This window comes from Palaemon carinicauda, chromosome 38 (genome assembly GCF_036898095.1).
Source record: "Palaemon carinicauda isolate YSFRI2023 chromosome 38, ASM3689809v2, whole genome shotgun sequence".
Taxonomy (NCBI): Eukaryota; Metazoa; Arthropoda; class Malacostraca; order Decapoda; family Palaemonidae; genus Palaemon; species Palaemon carinicauda.
Genome location: NC_090762.1, coordinates 26,488,597 through 26,495,109, shown reverse-complemented (window position 1 = coordinate 26,495,109; position 6,513 = coordinate 26,488,597).

Here is a 6,513-nt window from a genome sequence, read left to right as displayed (position 1 = left end):
GCTGTTGTAATCAAATGGAGTGTTTTTGTTTCGTGAGAATTTCATCGCCACGACTATAACAACAACATACTGTACTGAACTTTACAGTATTATACAGACTACTGTAATATGATAAAGTAAAATATTTGTAATCTATTTTATATGAAATGGGGCTTTTTTTTTGTTTAAAATTTACATTTACGTATGTAAAACAGTCTCTCTCTCTCTCTCTCTCTCTCTCTCTCTCTCTCTCTCTCCTCTCTCTCTCTCTCTCTCTCTCTCTCTCTCTCTCTCTCTCTCGTAGATTGTTTTCCTGCTTTGATACATATGTATGATTTAATATAGATACGGTAAATAATATTTGTAATGACATATTTTATAAAAGCTTTTACTGTAATATCATTATTTATCACTTTCATCATGCGCGTTAAATTCCTTAGTTTGTTTACTGAGCGTACTTTATGACGCCGTCGTTTCAGGCGGCGTCATAAAGAAAAAAATTTCATTTGGAAGTCCTAAGAAAAATTAAGTAAAACATTGGTAATAACAAAATCAACATACTGTACTGAATAATCAATATAATCGATGCAAAAACTAACCTATACACAGATGTGTAAATGCGTTCGTTTCTTCATTATAATCAGAGATAAACGTAAACAAAACATTGGTTGCCATTTTTTATCGTGCTTTTTGGCGTGTTTAGGAAACGCATGATATAAAGTCGCCTTTAATATTTGTGCCTGTTTTAATTTAGGGTGCTGTAGTACATGCATTAAGTGTTCTGTACATTAAAGGGTAGTTTGTTAACAGTACTACGTACAAGGGAAGGTTTTAAAAGTCTGAATATACATGTTAAATAAATAGGTAAATATGGTGTCACTACTTCGCGGATTTTCACCTATCGCGGCCGGGTCTGGAACCTATCTACCGCGATAAACGAGGGTTCACTGTACCTATCTGAGATGCTGTGCACAGATTGTCGGCGAGCCTGTTCTTCCAGTCTGGATTGAAGCGGGCTGAAAGTGGTACCGAACGGACTTTGGCCCATCTTAGTGTTTATACTATTAGATGGGAAGATTCTACAAGCCAGTTCCTACTTGCTTGTCGATGTGAGTCTCTATGTGGTGTGGGGTGTGTCGTCCATCACATCACTGAGTGGTCTGTTAGGAACCGATGAGGCTGTTGAAGGACCGAAAAGTTAGCCTTCATCTCTTAAGAGATCTAAGTGAAGGTACCTTCGGGCTCTGTCCAGAGGGCTGAGGTCGTGTGGTGCAGCACTATGGTCCCTCCTTTCTTCTTTTCCGACTCCAGTCTCCTGGAATGGAAGTCGTTCTCGTTTCGAGAAGGTCGTTATGGAGATTGGTGTTTAGAATCATTCCCAGATACACCAGTCTCCTGGGAGGGAAGTAGGGAAGATTCCGTAGGTTTACCCTGATCCCTGGATCTTGGTAAAAAGACTTCAGAAGTTCCAGTGATAAAGCAAGGTTGCCACTGAGTCTGCTCAGGTCAGTCAGTCGTCCCGAGAGAGCGGAGACGGAAGCCGATCCTGTGAGACCAGAATGGGTGTAATGGAAAGACTGAAGCACAGTGCCTTGAACTGGTGTTTCTTGTTTGTCTAGACTGAATCTTCCAACCTTCCTAGATGGATGGTTTGGACCTGGGAGTAAGTGTCCTTTAGGTCCAGCGTGCAAATGAAGACCTGAGGTCTTAATCTTCGATCGAACTCCAACATGGAGTGGACATCGACCCAAAGAGACAGCTCCTTGGTGATCCTTTGCATGGAAGATTGTCGACGCTAGAGTCTTGACTCGTGTCGTACAGGAACAGGAGCGATACCCAGTGTAAGGATTCTTCTCTGAGAGAAAACTTCTTTAGAAGGAAGGCCACGCTTAGCCTTACCACGCGCCCTGATAAGATTGATGTTATTCCTCAGAATAGAATTAATCAGGCGAATGTTAATCAATGGTTAACCATTGGGTATCGTGGATACTGTGCAGTTGGAGAGTGCTCGCAAGTAGTTCCCTGTTGGCAAGCCGATGATGAGGGTTGTCGAACGTTTACCGATCACTTTAGCGTGATGGCAAACGGCCAGTAGCGAGAAGTATGTTCTATAACTTCTGATCTAGGAACTACAGGAAGCGGTTGATTAGTAAGTTCGAGTCACGAACTGCTGGAAAATAACCGATGACCAATGAATTGGTGGTCTGTGCGTCGATGGTGAGTTCGATATCAGCCAGCTGATTATGATCCCCCCTGTTTAGTCAGAGATGAACAAGCTGAAGATGGGATCAGCGAGCTGAGTTCAATGATCGAAGAAAGATGAGCTGCCCATCGGTGATCTAGCAATCAATGATTGGAAATGCTAGCAATTGGAGATCGTTAGTCATTGGAGGGACTAGAGGTCACAGAACAGCATTGAGCTAGCAATTGGCGATCTGGTGATCGGAGACCTAGTGATCAGTAAACTATGAACTGGCCATCAGCAAACCATGATCTAGGGATCAGTCTGTTGATGCTTTCCTGTTTGCTGCCGCTGGTCTGTCAAGGAAAAAAGAAACTTCAGAAGAGACAGGGACCAAGGATTCCCCGATTCAATTCCCTTGAAGGATGGAATCTTCGGGATCTTGAATCCTTTTGTGGAGCCTTATTCCTCTTTTCCCGGTGGCAATGTTTATATGCTTGCGGGGAGGAATGGGGCGATGGTGACCTGTCCAAAAAAGTTTTACTCCTTTTTACTTACAATTGCGCGAGTGTGTGGGTGAGAAAGCTGAAAAGTTAAAATACAATTAGATTTCACTAAAATAATTGAGACAAACAAACGGAAGAGCAACCTAACCCGCACATGGGAAAGGAGCTTCCACAATATTACGTTGTTGTAGTAAAGGTGAACGACCTCGAGAAGAGAGAGACCGTAGTCAATCTATAAAAGGCCACATTCCTTTCGCTCAGAATCCAAGTTTCCCGTAGGAAAAGAGGAAAAGGCGAAGACAATAGTTGAATGAAGAGGGTCCAGGTGATGACGAATCCCCTGCGGCGGCCGAGTTAACGGATATATGCCGACGGGAAGACCGATGGACCAGAGAGGGAGAGGCCATTCCCCACGAAGTTGAACTGTGCTGGCTTTGCTACTACGCAAGTGTCGTTGTCGTATATCACACACAGCACAAACACTGAAAAGGAAACTTACTACATTTCTATGCACATATATATACATAAACATTAAGAATGTTTTTATATATATTTACAAGTATAAGAAAAAGTAAGTTAAAAGACAAAAACTAATGGCAGTCCAAAATAGGCGAGGAGAGAGAGAGGAAACAACCGTTCTCACTCTGAGCCAAAAGTAAAGTGAGCTCAAGCACAGGTGTGTGTGTGTGTGTGTGGGGGGGGGGGGGGGGGGGTTAGCAAGCTACCCTCCCCTACCCACGCTAACTAGCGGTGTGGGTAGTAAACCCTCGTTAAAATTTTAATGGCTCGTAATTTCAGCTAAACCGAAAGTAGTACCCCTATTAAATAGCGTGGTTTGTATTCCAGTTACAGAACAAATGCTTTTCGAAGCCTTTGAGGGCCAGATGTATTGCCAAAAGCTCCTTTTGGTTTATGTAGAGAGTTGTTTGCTCCACTGTCCACGTTCCCGAAAGCTCCTTCTTCCCCAGTGTTGCCCCCCACCCCGAGTTTGAGACGTCGGAACATAACACGAGGTCTGGGCTCTTCTGATGTAAAGACAAGCCTTCCTTCAGTCTGTGCTCGCTGTTCCACCACTGAAGATGTGACTTTATAGAGTCCGTGATGGGAACACTTTCCCTGTTGAGACTGTCCCCTTTTTTCGAATGTTGATTGAGATGAAACTGAATGCAACCTCCCCAGAGTCACGAACTTCTCTAATGATGAGAGTGTCCCAAGAAGGCTCATCCATTCCCTTACGGAACTGAGTTCTTTCTTCAGAAAAGCTTGGATTTTCTGGAGACCTGACTGTATCCTCACAGGCGACGGAAAAGCCTGAAAAATCCGACTGTGAATCTCCATCCCCAAATAAAGAATCTCCCGGGTTGGAGTCAGTTGCGATTTTTTCGAAATCACCAGGAGGCCCAGTTCCTTGGTTAATTCCAGTGTCATTCTCAGGTCCTTCAAACAGCAATCGGCTGAGGAGGCTCTTATTAGCCAATCATCCAGGTACAGGGAGGCCCTGATACTCCTCGAATGCAACATGCTTGCTACATTCAGCATGATCTTGGTGAATAAAGGGATTTTGACGAAGGAAAAATCTATTTCTGGGAAGAGGCCTGTGACGCCCGGTGAGAAAGGTCCTTCCTTATACCTTTCCTAATATAAATCTTCCAAATATACTAGAGAAAGATAAAAGCATGGAATGCAGAGGTTACAACCCTCGCGCGAACACCTTGTAGGTGTCGTGTATTAAACAAAGGCGTGTGTAAACCACTATTCACAGGTTGTCTTCCATTTAGATAATCCCTTCATCAATGGGGAGGGCCGTGACAGGCCCTAGATAACATGGTTGAACTCCCCCAACGACACCTACCACGCGCGCCCTCTAGGACATCCTTCTTTAATTGGACTTGAAGCAAGCATAGTTTTTTTGGGCACAGTGTTTTTTCGAAGAATTTCTCGTTATTTCAACATGACTGACGTTGTTACTTCACCCTTACCAATGTTAAGTACCATAGTTTGTTTTGGCAGCTTTTGGCAGTACCGGTCATTTGTTCTATTTCCATTATGGTGGGTTTTAGTTTTGGAAGCGATTGTCCTGCCGAGATATCGGCAGCCATTTTGGGTATGTTCGCTTCGGTAAATTTTCTAGTTAATTTTGCCCATCTGGTACTCTGTCAGATAGGTTATATCACTTACGTTTTATGGCCTTTTATGTTATCATTAATTATTATTAATTTTTACTATGGTATTTATTTGCTTGCAAGTCCAATTTGGACCTACGAAGAATAGCGATTTAAGATAGCGTTTTAAAGCATAGTAACGATTTAAAGCTTAGCGATTTAGTCTGTTAATTTGTACCCTCCTGGAGGGTTCGTTTTAGACTATATCCTTGTTTTTTTGTTACGTTGTCGTTATTCTTCGTTATTACTATTACTAAGAAAAGCAATCAATTTTATTAATGAATCTCAGATAACGTCTGCAGCTGGGATGTATTGGAATATGGAAATAAGCGTCTTGGAGGTCTATTGAGACCATCCAATCGCCCTTCCTTACCGCCGCAAGAACCGTCTTCTGAGTCTCCATCATAAACGATGTGTTCTGGACGTAACCATTTAGAATACTTACGTTCCAGAACCGGTCTCCATTCCCCCAAACTCTTGGGAACTAAGAAAAGTCGACTGTAAAACCCCGGAGATGTTAAAATGACATTTTCATATTAAAATAAATTTTTCAACATACTTACCTGGTGGATATATACTGTACTGTATATAGCTAACGTCTCTGACGGTCCGGCAGCCGATTCAAGACGCGCGGGCGATCGAAGGTTGTGTTGCTGGGTGTACACTAGCGCCACCACTCGCCAGGATACTGTAACTATTCCTCACATCCTCAGGTCTTCTCTGCTCGTAGGGTCTCTAGAGGGGCGGAAGGGAGGGCGTTAAATTATATATATCCACAGGGTAAGTAGGTTCAAAAATTTATTTTCATATGAAAATATCATTTTTAAACATTTAACTTAGCCGGTGGATATATATATAACTGATTCACACCCTTGGTGGAGGGTAAGAGACCAGCAATAAACATCATAGGAATATAACTCAAGAGTTTTGATATAAAACAAACTTAAGGATTAGTACCTGATAAGGAAGCTGACTTTGATGATACTCTGTTTCATTAGTCCGCTATCCTTATGAAGCCCAGCGATCCACTCAGGGGGCTGAAAGACCTCTAGGAGCTGTCATATCTGGGGTGACCACCCCTATGACAGGACCTCAACCAATACCCTTGATCTGGGCGCTCTCAAGAAACAAGTTTGACCACCAGCTAAAATCAAATGATTGCGGAAGACTGTCCCAGTCTCCACAAACAACCAAAAAGATAAGTTTCAAGAGAAGAAAAAAGAAATTAGGATTAGGGGAATGTAGTAGTTGAACCTTCACCCACTACTGCACTCGTTGCTACGAATGGTCCCAAAAGTGTAGCAGTCCTCGTAAAGAGTCGACATTCTTTAAATAATGTGAAGTGAACACAGATTTACTCCTCCAGTAGGTTGCGTCCAGAATGCTTTGTAAGGAATGATTTTGCTTAAAAGCCACTGACATTGCCACAGCTCTGACTTCATGAGTCTTTACTTTCAATAATCGAAGGTCAGTCTCATTGCAGTGAGCGTGAGCCTCTCTAATCAAGAGCCTGAAAAAATACAAAAAGGCATTCTTAGACATCGGTAAGGAGGGTTTTTGGGCTCAAGCCATGTCGTCCTGATGGAAGTTCCTATAGGGTAGCTTCCTAGGGTATATTTGACTACGGTGATATTCCCACAGAATTTTACCTTAAGGTATCCAGAATTTTAACTCCTGGAGCGAA